At 57.2% G+C, this 15,041-nt stretch overlaps 2 pseudogenes; both read left to right on the top strand.

The window, feature by feature from the left end:
- The first annotated feature begins 1,026 nt into the window (after positions 1–1,026).
- Positions 1,027–1,207, top strand: LOC143175983 (U2 spliceosomal RNA; annotated as a pseudogene).
- Positions 1,208–9,341: 8,134 nt separating this feature from the next.
- Positions 9,342–9,522, top strand: LOC143176029 (U2 spliceosomal RNA; annotated as a pseudogene).
- Positions 9,523–15,041: the final 5,519 nt, after the last annotated feature.

Raw genomic sequence — 15,041 nt, 5'->3', positions numbered from 1 at the left:
CTTTTATTTGTCTACCCCGACTTGTAACATTTTAACTATTAACTACATTTTAACTATTAACATCTTTATCTTTATTCACCTCCACATTGACTAGATTTTAACCGTACTAACTAATATTATAATAATGACTAGATACATGACTAATACAGTACATAAAGGGACACTGGTTTTACCTATCAACATCTTTTATCACAGACTTTTATTGATTATACCTTATTTTAGCTTAATTTGTATTATATTAACTAAATTGACTAGCTTCTAATTTACCATTATGATTTTTATTTTTCTTATACTTTTAACTTACTTTATTTTACTCTACTATATTTTTCTTTCTTTCTTTTTATGTTATCTTAATATTCTCTATGAGTACTTACACTATTTTCCACTAACCCAACTTCTGCCTATGCCGCCCCCCCCTGCCTCTCGCATGCTGCTTCACTGTACCTGACCACGCGCACGCGCCCATTTTATGCAATATTAACCTCTACCTATCGCTATATTTATAACATATTTATTTATTTATTTGTTTGTAATTTATTTGTACTTATATATTTATTTATTTATTTATTTATTATTTATTTATATATTTATTATTTATTTACTTATATATTTATTTATTCATTTATTTATTATTTATTTATATATTTATTTATTATTTATTTACTTATTTATTTATTTATTATTCATTTATTATTTGTTTTAATCAAATAGTTAATTATTTATTTATCTATCTGCATGTTCTATCTAGTCTATTGTTTTTTTTTTTCTTCTTTTGTTATTTATTTTATTATAATGGCGAAGGCCTAGGAATCAGAATCCGGGTTCCAGCCACGATTAATTATGTATCGGCTTGCCCACCTTCTAATACGCATCGTTATTTGTATATTACTTAATACTACAAAACAGCCACAAACGAATAACCAGTTGATACGTATACGAGCTATATGATAAACTATAAGATATTGCCCTCGCCATAAAGGCGCTCCTGTACACTTACCCCCAGCCAAACCATGTAAGGCTGGGGGAACATTTGTTGAAAAATAAAGCGCTTTTATCTGTTCTTATCAGCTTAATATCTGATACACTCCGCATCGCGGAGTCAGAATATTAACCTGATTTTTGGAGTCAGGCGGATCGCTGGGGCTCGCTCCACTTCCGCCGCGAGTCGGTCCGGCACTGCAGTGCCGCCGGAAACGGCTCAATTTGCGCTGCAATTGAGCTCCCTACCTTTTCTAATAGCCGGATCGGCTCGCTGGACTCCAAAAATAGTCCCTGTTACTATTCTGACTCCGCGATACGTACCCGACGCCGCGGTAAATTCACCCGCCGCGGTACTACGCAACAGTGCGGGCCGAGTTGCGATCGGGCGTGTGCGCGGCAAGGTCTGTACACGATCAGTGCTCGAGGTGTTGTGCGGTGAAGTGTGTAAAAGTGCCTTCGCCGCGGACCGGATCGAGCCTGCGCGGGAGTACACCTGCGCCGCCCACCTGCGCGGGAGGACCACCGGCGCACCACTACCTGCGCACCACCACGCATCCTGCTTCCGTGGACAGCCGAGGGAGAGGACGACCAGGGTCTACCGAGGGTCCAGGACTTCATCTAGGACCAACCACCATCCCTGGCCTGCCTGGACAACCACCCTGGTCTTCCTCTACGTGGGTCACCCAACACCGCAACGACCCACCAGGACTTGGCCATCGGCAACCCCGACGGGAAGGACGGCTCGCCTGATCCACCTCTACCACCGCTGGATCAGGAATCAGGAGCGAGGTGTTATTCCCCTCGGAGAGCGCTCCTGCATCGCTGGACTCCTGCGCCGAGTGAGTCTCTCTTTTCTTTCTATCCCCCCGGCAGTGAGGAGGGTAACGCAGCCGGTCTCCAGCCGTCTGCGGTGCTCGAATCATCGTCGGTAGTCCTCTACCTTACCCCTACGCGTCCACCCGCTCCTCCGATCGCTCCCATCCGTTGAGGTGTGTCAACGGACCGGGACGCGTGAGGTCCGAGTCGAGTGGCGCCTCCACCTCCTTCTTCTCCCTTCAGTCACCGCCCGCGTGGAGGCTGACTCCACTCACCCGTTAGTGAGTGGACGTCAGGTCGGCCCGCCTGCGGTGCAACCCCCGTGCAGTCCTCGGTGGAGTGGGCGATTCCGTCGCTCTTCCTCCATCGAGATCGCTGCACTCCTCCGCAACCGTCATCCGTTAGTCTCCCTACCGACTGCCACGTCGGAGGCTGTCATTTTTCCAGGCAGTCTTCGACACCGGACTTAGCGCCGGCGGAGTCAGTAGGGTGTTAGCGCGTGGCGGTATTCCTTCTGTCGCTTTTAACTTAGTTTTCTCTTCTCTTCCTCTGTCATTCCCACTTAGTCTATCTTCCCCGTTTCGCCTCGCTGTGGCACTTAGAAATATTTGCCACAGCCACTCTGTCTCTCTTTCTTCTTTCGACTCACTCGTAGCGTAGGACTTAGTCTTAAGAGCGATGCAGGACCGCGGTGATAGTGCGACGATCACCTCCTGCACTACCGAGGGGAGTAATAATCTCGCCCTGACAATCGAGTTTCCCTTCCCGGCGGAGTTCCGATGCCCTGCCTGCTTCGGTGTCCCCGGGATCAGGATCAGTGGCGTGTACAAGTCCCACTCGGACTTGACGAAGCACGCCCGGAAGTATCATCCGGGCGTTGTAGTGACATACAAGTGCCGTGAGTGCAGCTTCACCGGTGACGGGAAGTACCCTCTCAAGGTGGTGAAGCTGCACCACGGCCATATACATAGTTCCGCCCACCAGAACAGTCCGAGTGGGACTTGTGCACCTCCCGTGACAGGTGCGACCGGTCCATGCAACACCTCGCGTCGGGGGAGTTCCGCGACATCCGCCCCCGCAGAACCGCGCGCTGCTGCGTTAGCTGCTGCCAATTTGGCGGCCCAGTCCCCGCTCCCGCAAACGACGTGCGCCGCGACGTCGCCGCCCCCGCCCCCGCCCACCCACACCCCTTCATCGGCGCGGGATCCAACGGGGACGGCCACCACCACCTGCGCGATGCGGCGCACAAGGGCGGCAGCGGCAATAACAGCAGCAACAACAACGGGGACAACAACGAGGACGACGACGAAGACGACGACCACGAGACCGGTGGCGACGGGGGGCAAGGCGCGGGCCCCTAAACAAACTACGTTGCGTGGGGTGCTGGTAACGGCGGCGGCGACGGCTATGACGACGTCGTATCGCACGCCGCCGTCCGGCACTCCCACGTTAACAATAACGATTGGGCCCACCACCAGCGCCCGGCCCGCGCCCCCGCCCCCCCACCAACCAACCTACCCCAGACCTAAGGGGACGCCACCGGTCCAGAAGAGCGGCAGCCCGCCGCGGCGATCGGGGTCGGCTGCCCCAAGGACATCGCCGCCGGCTGCAAGGGCGCCTGCTACGAGAAGAGGCTCCGGTCCCTTAGCCGCTACCGCAACGAGGCCCACCCCACCGGGCAGAAGAGCGGCCCCCGCTACCAGGGGGTCGACTGGCACCCCTCCCGCAAGAACCCCGCCCGTCAGGAGCCCGCCTGCCACCACCCAAAGGCGGGTGACACGGAGTATGAGGGGTGCCAAAGTCTCGGTGGAGGTGGGCAGAAGAACTGTCACCACCACCACCCGGAGGACGGTAGCGGCTCCGACCGGAGCCAGAAGAACGCCCCCGAGAGTAGGAGGGACTCCCACCGCCCACACACCATCACCAAGGGCGGTGGTACAGGGAAAGAGTCCCTCCAGCGGCCCCACACCACCTCGGGCCGCCTTACGGAAACCCTCGGGGGTAAGGACGGCGGCCTCGCCATCCTACGCCGCCGTCACAGCAGGCGCCCCGTCATTAACGTCACCTCCCTCGCCGATTGACGTCGCACCGGAAAGGGGGCTGCGTACAGCAACCCGGGCCATCCCTACAACGCCCGGGCCCACACCACCAAAACGCAGCCCCCCACCGAGGAAGCTCCGGAGCCCCAGGACGCCGCCGACCATCCGCGGCGAGCAGGGGGCTCCGTCTCCGGTAACATCGGCGAGCATGGTGACGTTATGCACTTCCACCGTTACCACCACCTGCAGCGGGGGGCCGATAATGACCCCCCTGCCTATTGTGGGAGGAGCGATGGTGGCCAGGCCGCTACCACCATCTCCAGCGGCCCCGCTCCTCCCACCCATCGAAGAGGTGGAGGTGCCGCAGCCGGCCGGGGCAGCCGTTAGCCCCGATTCTTCACCGGAGCCGTGGCGAATCGCCGCTGGATCCCGCCGACGCCACCACCGCGGGATCCCGTCGTCCAGCTCGTCGTCCGACGAGGAGGCGCAGCCGCTGCCGCCAGCGAAGAGGACGACGCCTCCGCCCGCCCAACCACCGCGGGAAAAGTCCCCCGCCCGGCCGCCACCGGGCAGCAGCAGCAGCAGCAACAATAACAACAGCGTTGCGCACAACAGTGCGCATCGGCCTGGAGCAGGGTGCTCCGGAGAATCCTCGGTGAGTAGCGTAACACCTGCTAGCCCCACGCGACTCCCGAGCGTCCCCCGTAGTGCCCCCGGCTCCATTTCTACCTTGTGGGAAGGGGTAGTTTTAAATCGCGCGGGGAGGGATAATCGGAGGCCCGTCCCCGTTGATGCAACCGTGAGGGGTGCTCCTGCCTCCGCGACGGAGGCGGCCGCACCTGCGAGAAGTCGCAGACCGACCGCACCCTCGCGTGCCTCGGGACCTCGTGAGCCCAGGCGTCCTGCGGCATCCGGGCAGTCCTCTCGAAGAAGGGGCGCCATCCGGCCTTTGGTCGGGGAAGCGTTTCCTTCGGAGAGAGAGTTGTTGATCGGAATGGCGCAGAACGCTGGCTCCCTGGAGCAGCTGGAGGATGTTGCGAGGGAAATCGCAGCATACCTTCAGGGCTTCAGAGTCGTGGGACCGACCACGAGAGGGGGCGGGACGGATAGGCCCCAACGGCGTGCGAGAGCTGGGGACGTGTCGGGCGACCAAGCGGCTCGCGGTTCGAACGGTCACCGCGATCGTCCTGTGTTGGCAGGTGGACCAACGCGGGGGGACCAGGTAAGGGAGGCTACGCGTATACAACGGCTCTTCAGGCAGAACCGTCGGCGTGCTGTTCAGGAGGTGCTCATGGGCCCGTCCTTGCACTGCAAAGTGCCAAAGGACAGGGTACATGAGTACTTCCTCAACATGTACTCACCGGCGGGGAACCTGGGAGCTAGGCCTCCCCCGCCTTCCATCGAGGCTCCAGACGAGGCCAGCAATGTGGCCTTGGTGAAGCTCTTCGAAGTGAGTGAGGTAGATCGTCGGATCAGGCGTATGACAAACTCTGCGCCCGGTCCCGACGGTCTAACTTACAATGATCTAAAAAGGGCAGATCCGGGGTCACATCTGCTGACCTCTTTGTTTAATCTATGTCTTCGTCTGGAGTCGGTCCCCTCGTGTTGGAAAACTTCCAACACTGTGCTCGTGCACAAAAAGGGCGATCGCGACGACCTGTCGAACTGGCGACCGCTGGCCATGTCCGATACGACCCCGAAGCTCTTCGCCGCTGTTCTGGCTGACCGTCTCGTCGCGTGGTCGGTCAAAAATAAGCGCCTAAGTCCCGCGCAAAAGGGCTTCCTGCCGTACGAGGGGTGCTACGAACATAACTTCGTGCTGCAGGGAGCCCTTACAGACGCTCGCAGGTGGGGGCGTCAGGTGGTGGTGGCGTGGCTGGACCTGTCGAACGCGTTCGGCTCGGTCCCCCACGCTTCCATCTACCAATCCTTCGTGGAGGCCGGGGTTCCCTCTACTCTTCAGAATATTCTGAAGAGTATGTACCACGGTTGCACCACACGGGTGCGGACCGCCGATGGGTTTACCGACCCCGTTCCCATCCTCTCCGGGGTGCGCCAGGGCTGTCCGATGAGCCCTGTGGCGTTTAACCTCGCCCTGGAACCGGTGCTGCGCGCAGCTACCGGAACCTCGGCGGGCTACACGTTGCACGGCCTTCGGCACAGTGTCCTGGCGTACGCGGACGATCTCGCGTTGATCGCCGACACCCCGGAGGGCATGGAAACGCTGCTAAAGGCAGTGGATGCTGCGGCGAGTGGCATCGGATTGCGGTTTAATCCCGCAAAATGCGCGACCCTCCACCATCGTGGCAGGGGGCCGCGCGGGATCCGTGCCACTCGCTTCACCATCCAGGGTCAGCAAATGCGCGCCCTGGCAGCCGGTGAGCCCTATGAACACCTGGGCGTTCCCACCGGGTTTCAGGTCCGTCAAACCCCACTGCTGACGATCGACGAGCTGGTCCAGGACCTGCAGGCCGTCGACCGTTCCCTCTTGGCCCCGTGGCAGAAGGCCGAGACCGTGGCAGCTTTTATACTGCCACGCCTCGTCTTCTACCTGCGGGGAGCCCACGTGGAGAAACGTCCCTTAGTCGAAGTCGACAAACAAGTGCGACGTATGGCCAAATCCTGGCTCAACCTCCCGCAGCGGGCCAGCGCGGAGGTAGTCTACCTCCCACCCAGTAGGGGGGGATGTGGACTGCTTCCGCTTGCTGACATGGCTGACGTCCTGACCATCGCTCATGCGTTCCGTCTTTTGACGGCGGATGATGCGGTGGTCAGGGAGTTGGCCTGGAACTCGCTGCGCGAGGCTGTAGCCAGGAAAATTGGCCATACCAACCCGTCGAACAATGACCTGGCCGAGTACCTCTCTGGTTCGCTGGAGGGGTACTTCGCCAGGGACGGGGGGGACATTTCCTCGCTGTGGTCGAGGGCACGGAACGCGGCACGCAGGAGTCGGGACCTGCTCGGATTGCGTTGGCAGTGGAGCGAGGCGAGATCTGAGCTCTCGGTTACGCTCAGGAGTTCTCGCGATCGGGAGACCATAGTTCCGCCCGTGGCGAGGGGCCAGATCATCCGCCGATTGCGGATGGCAGTGGTAGAATACTATCATCAGCGCCTTCAGCGCAAGAAGGACCAGGGGAAGGTATTCGGGGTGTCGTCGCGGAGTGGTGCTTCAAACCACTTCCTCCGCGGCGGCAACTTCACCCGCTTCGCCGATTGGCGCTTCATTCACCGAGCCCGCCTCGACGTCTTGCCTCTTAACGGGGCAAGACGCTGGGGTGAGGGTGATAAGCGTTGCCGGCGATGCGGGGCGGAGCTCGAATCCCTTCCCCACGTCCTTTGCCACTGCCGCCCGCACTCGGCGGCCTGGCAACTCCGCCACGATGCGGTGGTTTCCCGCATCGCTAAGGCCTGCCGGCTCCCAGGGGAATTAAGGGTTAACCGGACGGTCGAGGGCATCGACGGGGATCTGGGGGCTCTTAGGCCTGATATCGTCGTCAGGCACGAGCCCTCAAGGAGCATCGTCATCGTCGATGTTACCGTGCCCTTCGAGAACGAGTATATTTCGTTCGAGGAGGCCAGGGCGCGAAAGATACAAAAGTACAAGCCCCTGGCCGACGTTCTCGGAGGGCGCGGTTATCGGGTGGCGGTCTCTGCGATCGTCGTCGGTGCCCTCGGCTCGTGGGATCCGGCCAATGAGTCGGTGTTGAAGATCTTGCGCATCGGTAATCGGTACGCATCTCTGATGCGCCGGCTCATTGTGTCGGAGACTGTCCGGTGGAGCCGGGATATCTACGTGGAGCACGTATCGGGAGTTCGCCAGTATCGCGAGGCACTCGCCGAGGATGTCCCGGCCCCTGATCCGGGCCGACCTATCGAGAACCTGCGGGGGTCAACTCCCCCGACCTAGGCAGGAGAGCAGCAAGTGGGGAGCAGCAATAACTCAGGTAAGTGGATAGGAATGGTAATATGCAGCCACTTATTTTAACTAATCAACATCTATTTTAAGCGACTAATTCAATTGGAACACATTGTACTGAATTTTGATATTTATAGTTTTATTTATTCATCTGTCTATTTATCTATTTATTTATCTATTTCTTTATTTGTGTATTCATCTATTTATTTCTTTCCTTACTTATTTATTTATTCTCGTATTTATTTATTGACTCAATTATTTTCGTATTTATTTATGGACTCATTTTCGTATTTATTTATTTATTTATTTATTTATTTATTTATCTATTCGCAAGACTGAATATTATTTTCCCACCTACTCCAATTGTTTTAGTTAATTAACTTTACATAGATGTTTTAATTCAACTAACCTACTTATTCATTTTATCTTTTCCAACTCTATTGATTTTACTATTCTAAATATTTAGTTTATTTATTTTAATTTACACATCTACATACTCATTTTATTTACTTATTTTATATGTCTGACACTAATTCTATCTGGCTCTATATTCTAACCTATCTACTTAGTTTAACGACTGACTCACTAAAGCACTGACCCCTTCCTCTCTTAGGTTTTAAATCTACTTTTACTTTTTTCTTTTCTTTCTTAACAATTTGCCTATCATTATTCTATTTATTAACCATAACTGGGTGCTATTTCTATGTATTCTTATGTTTCATTATTCTATTTATTTTCTCTTTTTCTTACTTTCTTCTTCGCTCCTGACTCCCCCCATGCGTGCATGCCCCTGCCATACCGACCTTGCCCTCGCGCTCACGCCCTAATAGCACTATATGTATATAGCCTTATGCAAGAATTGTATATACCGACTGGCGATTTATCTATTTTATTTTATTTTGTGTTTATCTCGTTATATATTTATGATTTAACTATTTACTTACTTATTTATTTGTTTTCATTTATGTATTTATTTACTTTTGGTTATTTATGTTCGCTATTAATTTTATCTATGTTCAATGGCGAAGGCCTGAGTGCAACGACACTCTGATATCGGTTACCATAATTAGTTGACCAACTGAAACTAACAACAATTATGCCTTCATAGTTATTATTTATGTATTATTTATCTTTTTTTTTATTATTTATTTTTATTTCTCTTTTCTTTTTATATATTATCTGGTTAACTATTTATAATTTCGCTGGTGTAATGTCACTTTCGGTACGCTTACTTCTTTGGTCTCACCTTGTATGTCTCATCTACCCATCTATTTATTTTCTTCCTATGTTTATTTATATATCTATTCATTTATTTACATTTTTAAGTATCCATAATTTATAATTTACTATTTATTTATTTATGTATTTATTTAGATATCTATTTATTTCATTATTTATTCTATTTATGTATGTATTCATTATTTATCTACTTATTCTGCGTACCCTATATATAGCATAGCCGCAAATACCAAGCTGAACTTTTTAGCACATATGTACATTCAATGTACCATAAATGATGAGTGATTTGCCTTCGCCATAAAGGCGCTTCTGTATACCTACCCCCAGCCAAACTATGTAAGGCTGGGGGAACATTTGTTGGAAAATAAAGCGCTTTTATCTGTTCTTATCAGCTTAATATCTGATACACTCCGCATCGCGGAGTCAGAATATTAACCTGATTTTTGGAGTCAGGCGGATCGCTGGGGCTCGCTCCACTTCCGCCGCGAGTCGGTCCGGCACTGCAGTGCCGCCGGAAACGGCTCAATTTGCGCTGCAATTGAGCTCCCTACCTTTTCTAATAGCCGGATCGGCTCGCTGGACTCCAAAAATAGTCCCTGTTGGTATTCTGACTCCGCGATAAGTATACCCGACGCCGCGGTAGTTTTATAACTTCACGGGTCGCGATACTGCGCAACAGTGCGGGCCGAGTTGCGATCGGGCGTGTGCGCGGCAAGGTCTGTACACGATCAGTGCTCGAGGTGTTGTGCGGTGAAGTGTGTAAAAGTGCCTTCGCCGCGGGACCGGATCGAGCCAGCGCGGGAGTACACCTGCGCCACCCACCTGCGCGGGAGGACCACCGGCGCACCTCCACCTGCGCACCACCACGCATCCTGCTCCCGAGGACAGCCGAGGGAGAGGACGACCAGGGTCTACCGAGGGTCCAGGACTTCATCGAGGACCAACCACCATCCCTGGCCTGCCTGGACAACCCTGGTCTTCCTCTACGTGGGTCACCCAACACCGCAAAGACCCACCAGGACTTGGCCATCGGCAACCCCGACGGGAAGGACGGCTCGCCTGATCCACGTCAACCACCGCTGGATCAGGAATCAGGAGCGAGGTGTTATTCCCCTCGGAGAGCGCTCCTGCATCGCTGGACTCCTGCGCCGAGTGAGTCTCTCTTTTCTCTCTATCCCCCCGGCAGTGAGGAGGGTAACGCAGCCGGTCTCCAGCCGTCTGCGGTGCTCGAATCATCGTCGGTAGTCCTCTACCTTACCCCTACGCGTCCACCCGCTCCTCCGATCGCTCTCATCCGTTGAGGTGTGTCAACGGACCGGGACGCGTGAGGTCCGAGTCGAGTGGCGCCTCCACCTCCTTCTTCTCCCTTCAGTCACCGCCCGCGTGGAGGCTGACTCCACTCACCCGTTAGTGAGTGGACGTCAGGTCGGCCCGCCTGCGGTGCAACCCCCGTGCAGTCCTCGGTGGAGTGGGCGACTCCGTCGCTCTTCCTCCATCGAGATCGCTGCACTCCTCCGCAACCGTCATCCGTTAGTCTCCCTACCGACTGCCACGTCGGAGGCTGTCATTTTTCCAGGCAGTCTTCGACACCGGACTTAGCGCCGGCGGAGTCAGTAGGGTGTTAGCGCGTGGCGGTATTCCTACTATCGCTTTTAACTTAGTTTTCTCTTCTCTTCCTCTGTCACTCCCACTTAGTCTATCTTCCCCGTTTCGCCTCGCTGTGGCACTTAGAAATATTTGCCACAGCCACTCTGTCTCTCTTTCTTCTTTCGACTCACTCGTAGCGTAGGACTTAGTCTTAAGAGCGATGCAGGACCGCGGTGATAGTGCGACGATCACCTCCTGCACTACCGAGGGGAGTAACAATCTTGCCCTGGTGATAGAGTTTCCCTTCCCGGCGGAGTTCCGATGCCCTGCCTGCTTCGGTGTCCCCGGGATCAGGATCAGTGGCGTGTACAAGTCCCACTCGGACTTGACGAAGCACGCCCGGAAGTATCATCCGGGCGTTGCAGTGACATACAAGTGCCGTGAGTGCAGCTTCACCGGCGACGGGAGGTATCCACTCAAGGCGGTGAAGCTGCACCACGGCCATATTCATAGTTCCGCCCATCAGAACAGTCCGAGTGGGACTTGCGCACCTCCCGTGACAGGCTCGACCGGTTCGAGCAACACCTCGCGTCGGGGGAGTTCCGCGACATCCGCCCCCGCAGAACCGCGCGCTGCTGCGTTAGCTGCTGCCAATTTGGCGGCCCAGTCCCCGCCCCCGCAAACGACGTGCGCCGCGACGTCGCCGCCCCCGCCCCCGCCCACCCACACCCTTACAACGGCGAGGGATTCCACGGGGACGGCCACCACCACCTGCACGACGCGGCGCGCAATGGCGGCAGCGGCAACAACAACAGCAACAATCACGACGGGGACCAGGACTATGAGGACGACGACGAAGACGACGACAACGAGACCGGTGGCACCGGGGGGCAAGGCGCGGGCCACGAAGCAAACGACGTTGCGTGGGGTGCTGGTAACGGCGGCTGCGACGGCTATGACGACGTCGTATCGCACGCCGCCGTCCGGCACTCCCACGCTAACGATCACGATCGGGCCCACCACCAGTGCCCGGCCCGCGCCCCCGCCCCCCACCCAACCAACCTACCCCAGACCTAAGGGGACGCCACCGGTCCAGAAGAGCGGCAGCCCGCCGCGGCGATCGGGGTCGGCTGCCCCAAGGACATCGCCGCTGGCTGCAAGGGCGCCTGCTACGAGGAGAGGCTCCGGTCCCTTAGCCGCTACCGCAACGAGGCCCACCCCACCGGGCAGAAGAGCGGCCCCTGCTACCAGGGGGTCGACTGGCACCCCTCCCGCAAGAACCCCGCCCGTTAGGACCCCGCCCACCACCACCCAAGGGCGGGTGAAACGGGGTATGAGGGGTGCCAAAGTCCCGGTGGAGGTGGGCAGAAGAACTGCCACCACCACCACCCGGAGGACGGTAGCGGCTCCGACCGGAGCCAGAAGAACGCCCCCGAGAGTAGGAGGGACTCCCACCGCCCACACACCATCACCAAGGGCGGTGGTACAGGGAAAGAGTCCCTCCAGCGGCCCCACACCACCTCGGGCCGCCCAACGGAAACCCTCGGGGGTAAGGACGGCGGCCTCACCATCCTACGCCGCCGTCACAGCAGGCGCCCCGTCATCTACGTCACCTCCCTCGCCGATTGACGTCGTACCGGAAAGGGGGTTGCGTCCAGCATCCCGGGCCACCACTTCACCACCCGGGCCTACACCACCAAGACGCAGCCCCCCACCGAGGAAGCACCGGAGCCCCAGGACGCCGCCGACCATCCGCGGCGAGCAGGGGGCTCCGTCTCCGGTAACATCGGCGAGCATGGTGACGTTATGCACCTCCACCGTTACCACCACCTGCAGCGGGGGGCCGATTATGACCCCCCTGCCTATTGTGGGAGGAGCGATGGTGGCCAGGCCGCTACCACCATCTCCAGCGGCCCCGCTCCTCCCACTCATCGAAGAGGTGGAGGTGCCGCAGCCGGCCGGGGCAGCCGTTAGCCCCGATTCCTCACCGGAGCCGTGGCGAATCGCCGCTGGATCCCGCCGACGCCACCACCGCGGGATCCCGTCGTCCAGCTCGTCGTCCGACGAGGAGGCGCAGCCGCTGCCGCCAGCGAAGAGGACGACGCCTCCGCCCGCCCAACCACCGCGGGAAAAGTCCCCCGCCCGGCCGCCACCGGGCAGCAGCAGCAGCAGCAACAATAACAACAGCGTTGCGCACAACAGTGCGCATCGGCCTGGAGCAGGGTGCTCCGGAGAATCCTCGGTGAGTAGCGTAACACCTGCTAGCCCCACGCGACTCCCGAGCGTCCCCCGTAGTGCCCCCGGCTCCATTTCTACCTTGCGGGAAGGGGTAGTTTTAAATCGCGCGGGGAGGGATAATCGGAGGCCCGTCCCCGTTGATGCAACCGTGAGGGGTGTTCCTGCCTCCGCGACGGAGGCGACCGCACCTGCGAGAAGTCGCAGACTGACCGCACCCTCGCGTGCCTCGGGACCTCGTGAGCCCAGGCGTCCTGCGGCATCCGGGCAGCCCTCTCGAAGAAGGGGCGCCATCCGGCCTCTGGTCGGGGAAGCGTTTCCTTCGGAGAGAGAGTTGTTGATCGGAATGGCGCAGAACGCTGGCTCCCTGGAGCAGCTGGAGGATGTTGCGAGGGAAATCGCAGCATACCTTCAGGGCTTCAGAGTCGTGGGACCGACCACGAGAGGGGGCGGGACGGATAGGCCCCAACAGCGTGCGAGGGCGAGGGGCGTGTCGGGCGACCAAGCGGCTCGCGGTTCGAACGGTCACCGCGATCGTCCTGCGTTGGCAGGTGGACCAACGCGGGGGGACCAGGTAAGGGAGGCTACGCGTATACAACGGCTCTTCAGGCAGAACCGTCGGCGTGCTGTTCAGGAGGTGCTCATGGGCCCGTCCTTGCACTGCAAAGTGCCAAAGGACAGGGTACATGAGTACTTCCTCAACATGTACTCACCGGCGGGGAACCTGGGAGCTAGGCCTCCCCCGCCTTCCATCGAGGCTCCAGACGAGGCCAGCAATGTGGCCTTGGTGAAGCTCTTCGAAGTGAGTGAGGTGGATCGTCGGATCAGGCGTATGACAAACTCTGCGCCCGGTCCCGACGGTCTAACTTACAATGATCTGAAAAGGGCAGATCCGGGGTCGCATTTGCTGACCTCTTTGTTTAACGTATGTCTTCGTCTGGAGTCGGTCCCCTCGTGTTGGAAAACTTCCAACACTGTGCTCGTGCACAAAAAGGGCGATCGCGACGACCTGTCGAACTGGCGACCGCTGGCCATGTCCGATACGACCCCGAAGCTCTTCGCCGCTGTTCTGGCTGACCGTCTCGTCGCGTGGTCGGTCAAAAATAAGCGCCTAAGTCCCGCGCAAAAGGGCTTCCTGCCGTACGAGGGGTGCTACGAACATAACTTCGTGCTGCAGGGAGCCCTTACAGACGCTCGCAGGTGGGGGCGTCAGGTGGTGGTGGCGTGGCTGGACCTGTCGAACGCGTTCGGCTCGGTCCCCCACGCTTCCATCTACCAATCCTTCGTGGAGGCCGGGGTTCCCTCTACTCTTCAGAATATTCTGAAGAGTATGTACCACGGTTGCACCACACGGGTGCGGACCGCCGATGGGTTTACCGACCCCGTTCCCATCCTCTCCGGGGTGCGCCAGGGCTGTCCGATGAGCCCTGTGGCGTTTAACCTCGCCCTGGAACCGGTGCTGCGCGCAGCTACCGGAACCTCGGCGGGTTACACGTTGCACGGCCATCGGCACAGTGTCCTGGCGTACGCGGACGATCTCGCGTTGATCGCCGACACCCCGGAGGGCATGGAAACGCTGCTAAAGGCAGTGGATGCTGCGGCGAGTGGCATCGGATTGCGGTTTAATCCCGCAAAATGCGCGACCCTCCACCATCGTGGCAGGGGGCCGCGCGGGATCCGTGCCACTCGCTTCACCATCCAGGGTCAGCAAATGCGCGCCCTGGCAGCCGGTGAGCCCTATGAACACCTGGGCGTTCCCACCGGGTTTCAGGTCCGTCAAACCCCACTGCTGACGATCGACGAGCTGGTCCAGGACCTGCAGGCCGTCGACCGTTCCCTCTTGGCCCCGTGGCAGAAGGCCGAGACCGCGGCAGCTTTTATACTGCCACGCCTCGACTTCTACCTGCGGGGAGCCCACGTGGAGAAACGTCCCTTAGTCGAAGTCGACAAACAGGTACGACGTATGGCCAAATCCTGGCTCAACCTCCCGCAGCGGGCCAGCGCGGAGGTAGTCTACCTCCCACCCAGTAGGGGGGGATGTGGACTGCTTCCGCTTGCTGACATGGCCGACGTCCTGACCATCGCTCATGCCTTCCGTCTTTTGACGGCGGATGATGCGGTGGTCAGGGAGTTGGCCTGGAACTCGCTGCGCGAGGCTGTAGCCAGGAAAATCGGCCATACCAACCCGTCGAACAATGACCTGGCCGAGTACCTCTCTGGTTCGCTGG

The sequence above is a fragment of the Nomia melanderi genome, chromosome 1 (assembly GCF_051020985.1).
Source record: "Nomia melanderi isolate GNS246 chromosome 1, iyNomMela1, whole genome shotgun sequence".
Lineage (NCBI taxonomy): Eukaryota > Metazoa > Arthropoda > Insecta > Hymenoptera > Halictidae > Nomia > Nomia melanderi.
Note: the sequence above shows the minus strand (reverse complement) of the source record. Positions and strands in the feature narration are given on the sequence as shown.